Consider the following 15,224-nt stretch of genomic DNA (forward strand, 5'->3'; position numbering starts at 1 on the left):
GATGTTGGGGTCCGTCACCCTTCGGGTATCCAAAGATGAGGACCGTCGGGGAGAAGTGGAGGCTGAACCTTAGGAGGATGTTTCTCAGGACCTTGAACAGCGAGTCCAGGCTCTTGCACTCCACGTATTAGTGCGCCACCGTCTCCAATTTACCGCAGAACCGGCACTCTGGGGACGTGTCGGTGAAGCGCGCTAGGGAGATGTTGGTGGTGACGGTGCCGTGGGCGATGCTCCAGCTGAGGTCGCCGATGCGGTTGTACGTCGGTCTGCAGTAGAGTTGCCTCCAGCGAGGCCTCTCCGGAGAGACAAAGGGCAGGGCTTTCCTCCAGGCATGGTCCTTGTGGCTCCTCAGGGTGTCCTGTTGGTGGAACCAGACCATGTAGGAGTAGAGCACCTTCCTCTTTACATTTGCGAAGGCCACCTCCAGTAGGTCTTCTAGCCGGCACAGGTTGTGATCCGCCTTCGTTTGTCGGCATTGGCGATGCAGTGGCACGACTGAGAGTCTCAGTCTCCTCTCTCTCTCTTCACTCACTCCTCTCTCTCTTCACTCTCTCCTCTCTTTTTTTTTCAAGATTTACAACAAAAATTTTATTCACGCAAATACAGGAAAGAAAAATAACGGACCGCATCTGGCATACACAAAAAAACAACATAACTTCTGTCGACAGCCATTGAAATCCAGACATCTCCTTGACATTGCGCTCAACGCACATCAAACACGACCAATCTTCTGGTTCTTTTCTTGTACATTATCCTGTATCCACACTCTCGGCATCGGATTGGATCCCTTGCCTTAATTTCATTTTCGGTATGGCACTCTCCACAAATGTAAATCATCGGTTGTTGCTTTGCTGGTTGTGCATCCTTGTTAGAATCCATGTGAGCGCAGTCGGTATAGGGAAGCTCCCTGCTGGCGCACGTGGGTCACGCGCTTCTCTCTCGCACCCCTCTCTCTCCCCTCTCTCTCCCCTCTCTTTTTTTTTACGATCAGAAGAAACAAGAAGATGCTCGGTGTAGTCGGCACTTTGCTCCGTTCATTATTTCGTTTTTTTAATGTTTTGCTTTATGTAACCCCCCCCCCCCCCCCCTTTAAATGAAAGACCCAAAAAATGTTTATTTCCCCTTCCCTCTCTCTCTACCCCCCTCTCTGCCCCCCCTCTCTCTCTACCCCCCTCTCTGACTCTCCTCTCTCTCTACCCCCTCTCCGCCCCCCCCCCCCCTCTCTCTCTCTGCCCCCTCTCTTCCTACTCCATTTGGCTCTCTCGCTCTTTTTTCTTTATAACTACGACAAGTGCTGAATCTGCACGCAGCCCTTCCCACAGTCAAACGGCCTCCGACGGGTAGCTTAGATCTGCATGCAGAGCTCTCCGTCATCTGCCACCGAGCACACGGCCTCCTCCAGCGCCCACTGCTCCTTGAAGGCCGGCACGGCGTGGGTCAGCCGCGCGTGGCGGAACTCCAGCCACACCCTGGCTCCGACCAGAGCGCGGAAGATGCCCAGGCTGCTGGCCGGACGTTGCCCCTCCAGGGTCACCTTCCTCGCCCTGTATATGGCGAGCTTGGCGTAGCCTCTCTCTCTCCTCTCTCTCCTCTCTCTTCACTCTCTCTCTTCACCCTCTCTCTCTCCTCTCTCTCTCTTCACTCTCTCTCCTCTCTCTTCACTCTCTCTCTCTGAGCGCGCTCGGGGGAGGCTGCATCCATGTGGAGCTCCGCGCTGCACACCTGGAACAATGGGGGCCTAGTCATTTCAATCAATTAGGCCAAGCCTGAGAGAGAGTTTTCCAAAGAGGAACAAAACAAACGTGACTCCCCTCCTTTTTTTCTTCCCGTATTGCTTTATAATATACACACTTTATTTGGGCTTTTTTATTTTATTTTCCCTTAGTTCCTTTTATTTTTTATTTTTTACTCACGGGGAAGCTCGAGCGAAAATCCGCCTCGATCGACCCAGGAGTTGCACACAAGGTAGCAGCAGCAGCAGCAAGAACAACAAGGACGCGCGCGCAGGTGTGCTGTAGCCGGCTATCATCATGGCACAGCACACCAAATTGGAGAGCCTCACGAGGCGGAATGGGGTCGTCGTTTTTCCGCCGACGGAGGTCGCCGTCGACGCCGTCGCCGCCGCGGTGGCAACGAGCGTGGGCCACGCCAACGTCCTCGCCGCCCAGCACCAAAACCGCGGCGTCACCATCTACGTGGCGGAGGAGGCGATGGTGGCGAGCCTCGTGGAGACGGGGCTCACTGTCGGGGACCTGTTCCTGCCGTGCACGCCGCTCTCCACGCCCGCCGTCCGCGTGGTGCTCTCGGGAGCGCCGCCGTTCCTGAGCAGCGAAGTCCTGCGCAAGGATCTGCAGCGCTTCGGGACGGCGGTGTCTAGGATCCCCATGCTCCCTCTACGGACGAGGGACCCAAGGTTGGCGCATGTGATGTCGCTCCAGCGCCAAACGTTCATGGTCTTAACGGGTGGCAACACAGAACTGGACGTTACCCTTAAATACACAATCGATGGGTGCGTCTATACTGTTTACGCCTCGACAGCTGCGCCGCGGTGCTTCGGGTGTGGGGCTACAGGCCACACCCGGAGGAACTGCACGGACAAGAAAAACGAGGACGTTGCCGCCGCGCCACCAGCGGCAGCGGGCGCGGAGCGCCGGCGGCAGCAGGCACCGCGACAGCAGCAGCAACAACAGCTGCAACAGCGGCAGCAGCAACAGCAGGAGCAACTGCTACAACAGCCGCAACAGCAGCAGCAACAGCCGCAACAGCAGCAGCAACAGCCGCAACAGCAGCAGCAGCAGCAGCGGCAGCCACGACAGAAGCAACAGCAGCAGCAACAACAGCGGCTGCAGAAGCAGCACGCGCCCGACCAAGCTGACTCCGAAGACGAACCCATGGAGACGGCACCGGAGGGGGAAGGGGATGGCTACACCCTGGTCGTGTCGCGGAAGCGCAGAGCTGGCCCCGCAGCGGTGACGCGCGCAGGTGAACAGCCCAAACGAGTGGCGCTCGCTGGCATTAAAGGCAGGGGCGAGCCGCACGACCGCCGGGAGGCGGGGGGAGCGGGTGAGCCCGAGCCGAGAAGCAAGGCAACCGACGAGGACCGCGACGCGCGCGAGGACTCTGACGGCGAGGAGCGGATGGGGACCGACGGTGACGGCGATAGAGAAGAAGTTTACGACGGTTCGTGGGGGGGTCGAGGGGGCGACGGAGTACACCCCTGCCGCGATACGCCGCTTCCCGCAGGCCAAGTTCGGGAAACGGGGGTTTAAAGTTGAAGCCACCTTCCCGGACGTGAAGCGATTCATGAAGGTGGCGCAGGGGGTCTGCCAGGCGCCCCGGGTGTGCGGTCACACCCCTAGGGAGGTCTTCCGCCTGAAGGTGATGCTACAGCAGCTGAAGAAGCAGTACCCCCCCCTCCCCCCTATCCCGGAGTGAACACCAGATGCCTGCCACGACAAACACCGCCAAGGCGACGGGTATCTGTGTCGCGACCTTGAATTGTAACAGCGCCCGCAGTGATGCACGGTGGCGACGCGTGTGTCAGTTCCTGGAAGACACGAAAGTGGATGTGGCTCTGCTCCAAGAAACTCATCTCGACCCCGCGCTGCTGGCCCAACGGCAGCACCGTTTGGGAGGCCGGACGTTTTTTAGTCACGGGGAGGCGGGCAGGGCGGGGGTCGCGATAGTCTGCAGCCCAAAGTTGAACCCGGACAGCGTGACCTTTACGGAAGCGGTGAGAGGACACCTGGTCACGGCGGACATTGCGCTCGCCGGCACCAGGCTGAGGCTTGTCAATGTGTACGCGCCGAGCGCAAGCCGTGACAGGGAGTCATTCTTCGCGGGCGCACTGCGGAACGCACTGGGGGAGGCTGCCGCGGACGGGGTGATCACCGTCGTAGGCGGAGATTTTAACTGCACCCTAAACCCGGCCCTCGACCACAACAGCGTTGAACCCCACCCGAAGGCCGCGAGGGCACTGGCCGAAATCGTGAACAGACAGCGGTTGCTTGATGCGTGGCGCCTCCAACATCCCGTGCAGCGCCAATACACGTGGTGCAGGTGCGGCGCTCAGGGGCGGATCAGCCTCCCGAGGCTCGACCGCCTCTACATCAGCCCGGACGGGGCCAACCTGCTCGGCGAGAGTCGGGTGGTCCCGACGGGTTTCTCTGACCACCACATGGTCACCGCACGGCTGCACCCCCCCCTGGTCGAGCGGCGCAGCCCGTACTGGCGACTCGACCTGCGTCTACTGGAGAACGCCGACTTCCAGGCGGCCTTCAGGGCCCTCTGGAGGGAGTGGGAAACGCGCAGGGGGGGCTTTGATTCCCCCCTACAATGGTGGGATAACGGGAAGGCCCAGGTGGCGACGCTGTGCCGGCGTTTCGCGAGCCAGCACGCGGCGGTCGGGCGGGAGGAGGACCGGCTGCGGAACGAGCTGCTGGCGCTAGAGGCGGAGCTGGGCTCGCCCCAGGCCAGGGTAACCCACCACACACTCCTGGAGCAGCAGCGGCTGCTCAGGGCAGTATCGGACCAGGCAGCCTATGAGGCTTTCGTAAAGCAGAGGATGCAGAATCTCGTCCAGATGGACGCGCCGACAAAACTCTTCTTCAGGCAAGGGGGACGGCCGAGTACCAGGAACGTCATCTCCAGGTTACAGGCCCCCGGCGGAGAGACTCACACCAGCGACGCGGGCATCGCAGGGGTAGTCCAGGGCTTCTTTGGGGCGCTGACCACCGCAGAGGGCGTCCAAGGGGAAGCCCTGAACGAACTACTGGAGGGCGTCCCCACACTGACCCCCCCCCCCCCCCCCCGCGAGGGAGCAGCTGGAGGGAGCGCTCACCCTCCGGGAGCTGGAGGTGGCAGTGAGGGGCCTCGCTGCGGGGAAGACGCCGGGGATCGACCGCCTGCCGGCCGAGTTCTTTAAGGTCTTCTGGAGCGAACTCGGGCCTTCCCTGAGCGAGGTCCTGAATGCGAGCCTAGCGGCGGGAGAGATGCCGCACAGCAGCAGGAGGGCGGTGGTGACGCTGCTGCCCAAGAAGGGGGACCTCGGCTGCATCACCAACTGGCGGCCGGTGTCCGTCCTCTGCACGGACTACAAAATAGTGGCCAGGGCGCTGGTCAACCGGCTGAAGAGCACGGCCGGGAGGGTGATACAGTCTGGCCAGACGTACTGCGTTCCGGGGCGCTCCATCCACGACAACATAGCCGTGGTACGGGACGTGGTGGAATTGGCGACGGCCCATGGGATAGAAACGGGCCTCTTCTTCCTGGATCAGGAAAAGGCATTTGATCGGATGGACCACGGGTACCTGTACGTAGTGCTCAAAGCCTTTGGGTTTGGTGAACAGTTCGTGGCGTACATAAGGCTCCTGTACACAAACGCGTCGAGCCTGATGAAGGTGAACAATAAACTCAGAGCCCCTCTGGCAGTCACGAGTGGGATCAGGCAAGGGTGCCCACTCTCGGGACTGCTGTAGGCGCTCTGCATCGAGCCGCTCCTGTGCAGGCTGAGGTGGACCCTGTCTGGCCTCCAGATCCCGGGGCCGGGAACCGCCGAGGTCTGGCTCTCGGCGTACGCGGACGACCTCTGTGTGGTGATTAACGATGCGCGCGACGTAGAGGCGGTCCGTGGGGCGGTCCGCCTCTATGAAGGCGCCTCCTCTGCGAGGCTGAACTGGGCGAAGTGTGAGGCGCTGGCCCTGGGGCCAAGGGGTGCGGTGCACGCCCTGGCGCTCCCGGGAGGTGTGGAGTGGGGAACGGGGGGCGTCAAGTACCTCGGGGTGCACCTGGGCGACCCCGCCACCGAGGCGAAGAATTAGGCCGAGGTGGCAGACAAAATCGCGGAGAAACTGAAAACGTGGGCCAGGCTCTCTCCACAGATGTCGTATAGGGGTAGAGTCCTCGTAGTGAACAACCTGGCGGCGGCTCTGTTATGGCACAAAGCAAAAGTGCTCCATCCGCCGGAGTGGCTGATGGTTCGAGCGCAGAGCGCCTTCACCTCCTTCGTTTGGCACGGGTGGCACTGGCAGAGGCCGGGCGTCCTCTGTCTGCCGGTGGAGGAGGGAGGCCAGGGCCTTGTCAGTGTCGCCAGCCGGGTGATGGCTTTCAGAATCCAACACATACAGCGTCTGGTGTACGGGGAGGGGGAGCAGCCCTGGCGGTCCCTGGCCCTCGGCCTGCTGAGACAGGCCGGGCAGCTGGGGTACGGCCAGGAGCTCTTCCTGACCGACATGGGGCTCATCGACCAAGCCCCGCTATCGACCTACTACCGCAGCCTCCTCGAGGCGTGGCGCAGCATCGAGTGGGCTAGGCTCCCCGAGGGGTACGGCGCGGCCCTCTTTGTGAGGGAGCCGCTGTTTGCTAACCATCTTTTCCAGGGACTGAGCGCGGAACGCACCCTGGCCCTGCGGTTCGAGGCGGGGGGCGTCAGGACGGTCGGCGACCTGCTGAACCCCGGCCGGCGGTCGTGGCGGACGGCGCTGGCGATCGCGGAGGCGGCCGGGCTCCGCACAGTGCTCGCGGGTGCCAGTGTGCTCCGGGTAGTCCTGCGAACGATGCGGGGAATCGCGGTGAGACTGGAGGACGCGGGCGGCGGGGAGGGCCCTTCCTCCCCCCCGCTGGCTCTCTCCTGCCATGCCCCCCCCCGGCCGCAAGGACGCCGGGAAGCTGTTGAAGCTGGAGGGGTGCAGGGGCGTGCCATTGAAAGGCGCGCACAAGAAGAGCGTCTACGCCGTCTGTGTCAGGGCCCTACTCAGCGGGGACCTGGGCGACCTGGCGGACACGAAGTGGAGAGGGCACTTCGCGGTGCTGTGCGACGACCCCCCCCAGTGGCGGGACCTTTACCGCCCCCCCACGACCATGCGATGCGGAGACCTACAGTGGAGGCTGGTGCACCAGACTCTGCCAACCGCGGTGTGGGTGAGCCGGGTCGCGCCGGGGGCCTCGGACAAGTGTGCATTTTGCGAACAGACGGAGGACATCGTTCACCAGTACCTCCAATGCAAGAGGCTGGCGCCGTTGTTTCGTTTTATAGCGCGGACATTCGAGAGGCTGGACATCCCACTCCGGGAGAACAGTTTCGTGTACGGGGTGAGAGGGGAGACGAGCGACAAACGAGACGTCGCAAACTTCGTGTGTGCTAAGGCCAAATTGGCTATATACATGACGCGCAAACGGAAGCTGGAGGGAGACGGCGGTGGCGGCGGGGTGCTGGCGGCAACCCAGGCCCTAGTGAAGGCGCGGCTCGGACTCGAGTTTACATATTACAGGCACACCGGCGGGAAGGGCGAATTCCTGGCGAAGTGGGGGCGCGCGAGGACCGCCCTGTGCCGAGTTGAACGGGGCGCGCTTGTCTTTACGTTTGACCCCCCTCCCCGACCCCCCCCCCCCTCCCCCCCCCTGCCCCTCCCTGACCCCCCCCCCCCACCACGCGCCTGGCGTGGATGATGCCTGAGCGCGTATGATGGACACGGGAGTTTTCTTTTCCACTGATTTGCTGTGGGTGACGGCATCCGTGCCACCGCCCAGCGTGGTTTTTGGTTTCCCCCAATGAGTCGCTGGCTGATTTGTATTACCACACCAAGGCTTCGCTGCATGTACAGCAGGAAGCCTGAATAAAGGCGACTAAAAGTCAAAGTATCTCTTCTCTCTCTCTCTTCACTCTGTCTTCACTCTCTCTCTTCACTCTCTCTCTTCACTCTCTCAACTCTCTCTTCACTCTCTCTCTTCACTCTCTCCTCTCTCTCTCTCTTCACTCTCTCCTCACTCTCTCCTCACTCTCTCCTCACTCTCTCTTCACTCTCTCTTCACTCTCTCTTCACTCTCTCTTCACTCTCTCCTCACTCTCTCCTCTCTCTCTCTGTCCTCAATTGCAGCAGCAGCAGCGACCTGTGAGTAGGAGGTAATTTTGCTCCTCCTCCTGCTACCTTCAAACTCTGCCTGGCTGTGGCGTTGCGCTTCTAGACGGAGCTCCCCTCGAGAGAGAGCGTCAACGGAGGATCAACAGATAATCCTCTTTCAAGAAAGTAATGAAAGAACAACAAAGAAACGGAAGAAAATAAATTTTCCACCGAACAAACACCGCACGTAGACTCAACCACACCCACTCGCGCCGCCGGCGATCGCCGCCACTCACTGGGTTCGACCATCAGCGCGAGCGGCTCCTTCTGGATGGTTCCCGCATGCGAGAAATGAGCGCGGCACACGTAGTAGTCCCCGTCTCTGAGGAGCACGTTGGCGAAGTACAGGTCCCCGTTTAGGCCCTGGGACACTCGCAAATACAGCCGCACTCTCTCCATGGCTGCGGTGTCAGCGGGGTTAAGGGGATCAGAATCTTTATTTAAGGACTGCGAGAGGAGGAATCTGATGAGCCGTGAAGCTCTTTGTGGAAGATGTCCACCGCTAAACCGCATCATCATCATCATCTTCTTTGGTTCTTTCGGTAAAGTCACGTAGAATGAGAATAAAATACCAACCAAAGAAGATGAATCCTTGCAGTCACGAAAGCTTTAAATCGAAATCATCATCATCATCATCCGCCACGCAAATCACGGAAGCAGCAGCAGCAGCGGCGGTGGAGGAGGATGCCTGCAGGAGTGGTGCAGCTGTCGCCATCCAGAAGAGACGGCGTAACGACGACGCACTGCCCCCGATCCACAAAGAGGAAGGAGACATCGCGGCAACGACGCAACTCCGCCTCGCTCGCCCACCTCGTTGTGAAATTGTAGTCGTCGTCTCTGCATCTACATCAGCAGCCATGGAAAAGAAGACCTCCTGCAGACCAAGGCGAGGCAGTCAACATCTCCTAGCCACCGTGGCGACGATGATGATGATGATGATGAAAACTACAAATATACAGCGGCAGCAGCAGCAGGCGTCGTCAGGGTCGGAATCGAACCCACGATCGCCTGCGTACCGGGCGAGGTTAGTGAACATCTCAAAGCCCGGCGTGGTACTCACAGCCGTCCAACCAGAAGACGGTGGGAGGAGGAAAGCCGTGGGGAGGGTTGCAGCTCAGCACGGCCGGGAAGCCCTCGGTGGCCATGACAGGCTCCAGCCGCTCGTGAGGCCACCGTGGGGCACCTGCAGCAAGCAGACAAACACCCCCCGTGTAGCCTCTCTGGTTCTATTGGGTAAAGTTACCACGTAGGTAAAAAATAAAATAACAAAAATTACGACGTTTCGGCCACAACATAAGCGGCCTTCATCAGGTGAAGGGACGAGACTGTCTGGAGGACAGCGCTGGAGCGAGAAAAAGCCACGCTCAGGTGAGGGAGGGAAGGGGGTGGGGAGGAGAGGGAGGTAGCGTACTTATACCACTATACCACTTGTATTTTACCAGTTAAGGCCCACTGAGCTGTATAGCTCTTTTTCAGAGACGACCTAGCCAACAAATGATAGCTCAACGAAGTGGCTTATCACGTGGAAATTTATAGCAGCCAAATACTCGCGTGATGTTGATTCTAAACGTGGAGGGAAAAACCGGACGAGCCGGAGAAAAATCCATGCAACCACGGGGAGAGAGAGACACGCAAACTCCGAATATACAGCAGGTGTCAGGGTCGGGAATGAACCCACGACCTCCTGTATACCAGGCGAGGTAGTCAACATCTCGGTGAGAGAGACACGCAAACTCTGAATATACAGCAGGTGTCAGGGTCGGGAATGAACCCACGACCTCCTGTACACCAGGCGAGGGAGATAACATCACGCCACCGCAGCGCCCCATTATACGGCTCATTACACGATTTATAAACCATGGAATAGCTTTTGATTAACACGTGCTCATGAAAAACTCTTTATTCAAAACATTGGGAGCTGCTCATCGTTAATAAATATCGGTCTTCCAAAAAGAATGCCAACCTGCTGACCGTTCACCCCTTTAACTTTCGCCACACTACATCATTTTACTTTCATCACCCCTCCACACGCCACCACGCCCGCCACAACGCCCGCCACTACGCCCGCCACCGCCACTCACTTGGGCGTTGGGTTGCCATCAGCCTCGCACTCCATCACCATGTTGTCCTGCGGGTCCACTATGTAATCCTCCGAATACCGGGTGATGAACGGAGGGTGAGCACCTGCAAAAGATCGACGGGCTAACAAAACCGTGGCTGCAGCAGCAGCAGATACAGAGTTGGACCACTGCGTTCATCCAGCTCGTAACGACGCAACGCCCCGGTCAACACGCATGGCCACGCACGCTGCCATTCCTGACGCGGTCGCCTAGCCTTGAGCGCCTAGAATGTGCAATTGTGGTTGTCGCTCTGCAATCTACATCAGCCGTGCGGGAGAAGATTTTACACGGCACCATTCACGCCGGCAGCATCCCGCGACGCTGTACGTTAAGGAGAACCAAATCCCGTAGACGCGGTTCGCCTTCTAGATTTTCCGGGCTCCGGTTTTTCCCTATCTACGGTGTGAAGAATTGACGTCAAACGCTTCGAGTGTCTGGCAGCTGCTGTGAACGTCTAGCCGCTTCGTTGAGCTATGGTTTGTGACAGTTGCGTCGCTTCTGACAAAAAAAAAAGCTACGTAGCTCGGTTCAAGTTTTTCAAGTTTCAAGTTTCATTTATTGGGTACGGCCCTGTGAGCCACGCGGCTGTTTAGTCGGGTGCAACCGCAACAAACAAAATATGAACAGAGAAACATCTTAAAGCGACGACGCGCAACACAAGCAACCTGGGATAAACCAGCAAATCTTACAGGGAAAAAAAACCCACCGCATTACAACGCTTTGTGCAAATATCCCAGTGGGCATTACCTGGTGAAGTCAAAATTTGAGTCGAGTTCAGTTGACAGTATTCTTTGGATCTTTCGGTTAAAGTCACGTAGATAGGTTCAAAGGAAATAACAAGAAACAAACCACGACGTTTCGATCGCAACACAAGCGGTCATCGTCAGGAAAAGGTGGGTCAGCTTCCGACGGCAAACTATTTATAAGGGTTTGAAATGGCCGCTGACATTTGGGCCACGCCTAATTTCCCCCCTTTTCCTGAAGACGACCGCCTGTGTTGCGATCCAACAGTCGTAATTGTGTTATTATATTTTAACCTCTCTACGTGGCTTTACTGGAAAACCCAAAGAATATTAATTCCTGCAGTCACGAAAGCTTTAAGTCAAGATTTAGTTGACGGTCTGTAGTGGACGGTTGGTGGGTGTAGCGTTGAGAGAGGGGGGGGGCATCGTCTCAAGGGGGGTGGCGTTGCAGTTTGCTACTCACGGTCAAGGGGCAGGGCGAGGTGGTGGTGACGGTCACCCAGCACAGCCACCAGCATTGCCACAAAGCAGATGGTGGTGGGGACGGCCTCCATCGGGGGGGGGGGGGCAGATGGTCGGACCAGGGGCTTCCTTCACTTGGCTAGAAGGAGGGCGTAGCAGAGAAGGAGCAGGAGGAGGAGGGAGGTAGCAGGAGGGGAGAAATGAGGGAGGGAGTAGAAGGAGGGGGAGCAGGAGGAATGATATTTAAACTGCAGGATGAGGAATCTGAAGCGCTATGAAGCTCTTTTTCACGTATGTCCAGCTGGGAAACTAAAACTGCAGATGTTCAGAATATTATATTGAAATTCTCTTATAATTATACGTAGTTATAACTATAAAAAAGTTGAAACTTTGCAGTAGAACGGAGAAAAATGGATAGTACAACTATAACAATCACATTCATTCCACAGAATGAAAAGCCCTGGTAGAATCATTATAATCATTCAAAACATTTACAAAATTTATGCTTCTTCATTCTCCCATGGAGAAGCAAAATGCTCCTTCATGGAATAAATAAAAGGTGACCTTAGTCAATTTAAATAATCAATTAGTTAATAATGAACATTAATCAAAATTAGTGTTATAACAATTCTATTTAATTAATATTTATTCAAAGTTGCGCATTTTGATGTGACGTCACGTTTCTAACCCCTCCCCCCACGTCACAAATAGTCACAAATTTCTAACCCCCTGCTCCACCCCTAGGTGCGTGACGTCATTTATGGGTGGACGCCCTTGGAAACACGGACTATGAATAAAACGAGATTCTAGCAGAGTTTCTGCTTCGGATGTGCACTTGTTCAAGCCACAGTTGACTAACACGGACTATGAATAAAACGAGATACTAGCGGAGTTTCTGCTTCGGATGTGCAGTCGACTCGGTCTAAGAAGCAGAGATATCCAGTAAATTATAGGCAGCAGTTTGTAAGCTCCTGAAGTAGACGAGGCGAGCTTGAACAAGACTCGCTCAAGTGAAGTCTTTGAGCGAGGCACCACATTTTTTATGAGTGTGCATTGCAAATAATTCAAGTTTAAAAACACGCAGTGACGATTCGTTACAAAAAGCCTATAAGCAGCCTTAATATATATTTATTTGGAAGCTTGCTCCCCACAACATGCCTAGGACCATCTTCCAGGTCTCTTAGAGACCATCGCATGACCGCGGCATCTGTAGCCGGCCAAGGTGCCACCTCGGCCGGCTGGGCAATCTAGCCGAGACCGGTGACACTCCCCGGGACTAGGCCTCAACACGGCACTCACCAGCGCAACGCTGCGTAGCTGTCTGGGGGGGTCTTGATCTCTTTTCTGCGTCGTGGTGAGGTTACAAACAAAACAATGTCCTCGTGTGGTGGTGGAGGAGGTGGTGGAGGAGGAGGAGGTGGAGGAGGAGGAGGTCGATACCACAGACGGGTGACTGTGCGAAGCTGTGTTCGTGTCAGGCCTTAGCAGAGCGCTTTTAGAAAACGCAGTGCGGATAGACGATCACGTGGGGGGCAAGCGAGGCTCAGATCCCGTAGAACTGATAAGCACTGCCCGTAGACTCAGCACTGCCCATAGACTCAGCACTGCCCATAGACTGTGTGCATGTACAACAGTATATACCAGTGGTTCTTAACCTTGTTGGAGGTACCGAACCCCACCAGTTTCATATGCGCATTCACCGAACCCCTCTTTAGTGAAAAATAAAATGTGATTTTTTTCAAATTCAAGACTTAGATATGTTTTTTACTGGTACACAAAATGAGCCGTGCATGAACATTACCTTGTTCAAAGAATAAAACCAACACAATGCATAAACTCACAACAAATTACATACCTGGAAATCAATGTGACTTCTGCTGTTGCCTTTGAGAGATCAGTTCAGATATGCGTGGCTTCACCTTGGCAAGTGCCACTCTCATGTCATTTTCACAGCAAAGACTGTTCCTTTTCTTCGTTTTTATGTCCAGCATCCTCGAAAAGGATTGCTCACAAAGATATGTTGTAACAAATGGTATAAAAAAATCCAGGGCTTTCTTAGCAATAACTGGATACTTGTTCATTTGTCGACACCAAAACGTTGAGAGCGTTGTTGTTCTGAAGAGTTGCTGTTGAACCTGGCTCTGCTGAATTTCAATGATTTCGTCGAGGAATTCATCATTGACATCTGCTGTTTCAACAGCAAACGTGAACGGCTGTCTCACCCATGCTGGATATGACTCTCTTGTAGGGAAATATCCGTCGAGAGACTTTGCAAGCTCATCTAAGTGCGTGGCAATTGTTTGCTTCAGTTCCGTGGATACAGAAATATCTCCGATTCCAGACACATCTTCGATCTTACTTGCACAGTCGTCCAGAAGCGGGAAGTTTGCGAAGTTATTGTTCTCTGTTCGTCGTTTCCATAACGGTAGCTTTTTTTGAAAAGCCTTCAGGTGTTCTTCTGCTTCCATGATATTGACTCCACCACCCTGCATCTGCTGATTGAGATGATTGAGAGCTGCGAATATATCAGCCATGTACGCTAAAATGAGAATGAACTCAGGATTTTTGAAGCAATCTGCATGGCAGTGTTGGTGCTCTTGCAAAAACAGGGCTAATTCCACACGCATGGCAAAAACACGATTCAGCACCTGTCCCCGGGATAACCACCGAATATTAGAATGGAGCAGAAGTACCTCAAATTCAGAGCCCATTTCTTTACACAGCTCACTGAAGATGCGGTGCCTCAGAGCACTTTTTCGCACATAGTTCACACATTCCACCACAGTTTTTAATACTTCTGCCATTTTTGGAGGTAAGGTTTTTGTTGCCAACGCATGCCTGTGCAGAATGCAATGCGTCACAATGATGTGTGGTGCATCGACCTTTACTAGCGCACCAAAACCAGACTTTCTTCCCAGCATGACTGGAGCTCCGTCCGTACAAACTGCAGAAACCATATCCCATGAAAGATTGTTGTCTCTGAAGAAGTCATCCACAAGCTTCTTCACATCGGCTGCCTTCGTTGTTGTTGTAAGAGGCTTACAAAATAAAAACTCTTCTTTTATCATGTCGTCTTTCACATAGCGTACAAAAACAGCAAGCTGGCTTAGATCAGAAACGTCTGTGGTTTCGTCGAGTTGAAGGCTGAATTTTGCCGGGCTTGAAATCAGATCCGCGACTACTTGAGCCAAGATGTCTTTACTCATGTCTTCTATTCTGTCACTGACGGTGTCATTTGAAAGGGGAATTTGGGATAATTTACCTTCGGCCGCTGTTCCGAGTATCAGATTCGCCATCTTTAATGCAGCTGGTTTCACAAGTGTTTCACCAATGGTGTGTGGCTTGCCCTGCTTTGCGATCAGGTAAGCAACTTCGTACGATGCTGTCAGGATCGGTTTGTTAACAGGTACAAATCCAAGAGCAGGCAGAGTGGCCCTTTCATCGAATCTGGCTCTCTTCACCCTGAATTCAGCAAGTGTTGTGTTCTTGTATTCCCCGTCTCCATGCAGCTTCAAGAAGTGTTCCTTTAGTTTTGCCGGTGCAAGACTAGAGTTGCTCAACTTGGCGTTGCAAATCATGCAGATAGGACGCTCACTCCCATCACGTTCCGTGATACATGAGAATCCATGTTGTACATATTCGTCCGACCACTTTCTTCTTTTGCCCGACATAGTTAGTATGGATAAAATATTAAAGAAATCACACGACGTACGACAACAACAGTCACACGTTGACTACTGAGTACGCACTAAATTCCCCGCAGCGCTGATTGGTCAAGCAGTGTAGCATGATCATCTGCAGCCAGTGATGGCCAAGCGGGCCGTGTGTGTCATCACAAATTTACACAATAATTCAAGTGTGTCCGGACCTCCGTGGCGGGGGCTCTGCCGAACCCCTGAGATCGACTCACCGAACCCCTGGGGTTCGATCGAACCCAGGTTAAGAACCACTGGTATATACACATCAATACAGGTGAGTGTGTGTATGTATAACAGTATATA

General features: G+C 55.2%; 1 pseudogene; it reads right to left on the reverse strand.

The window, feature by feature from the left end:
* Nucleotides 1-573: 573 nt before the first annotated feature.
* On the reverse strand, nucleotides 574-916 carry LOC142917098 (DNA-directed RNA polymerases I, II, and III subunit RPABC4 pseudogene; annotated as a pseudogene).
* Between the last annotated feature and the right edge of the window lie 14,308 nt (nucleotides 917-15,224).

Source organism: Petromyzon marinus, unplaced genomic scaffold, assembly GCF_048934315.1.
Source record: "Petromyzon marinus isolate PM22_M1 ecotype Great Lakes invasive population unplaced genomic scaffold, UKy_Petmar_22M1.pri1.0 PM_G_Scaffold_41, whole genome shotgun sequence".
Lineage (NCBI taxonomy): Eukaryota > Metazoa > Chordata > Hyperoartia > Petromyzontiformes > Petromyzontidae > Petromyzon > Petromyzon marinus.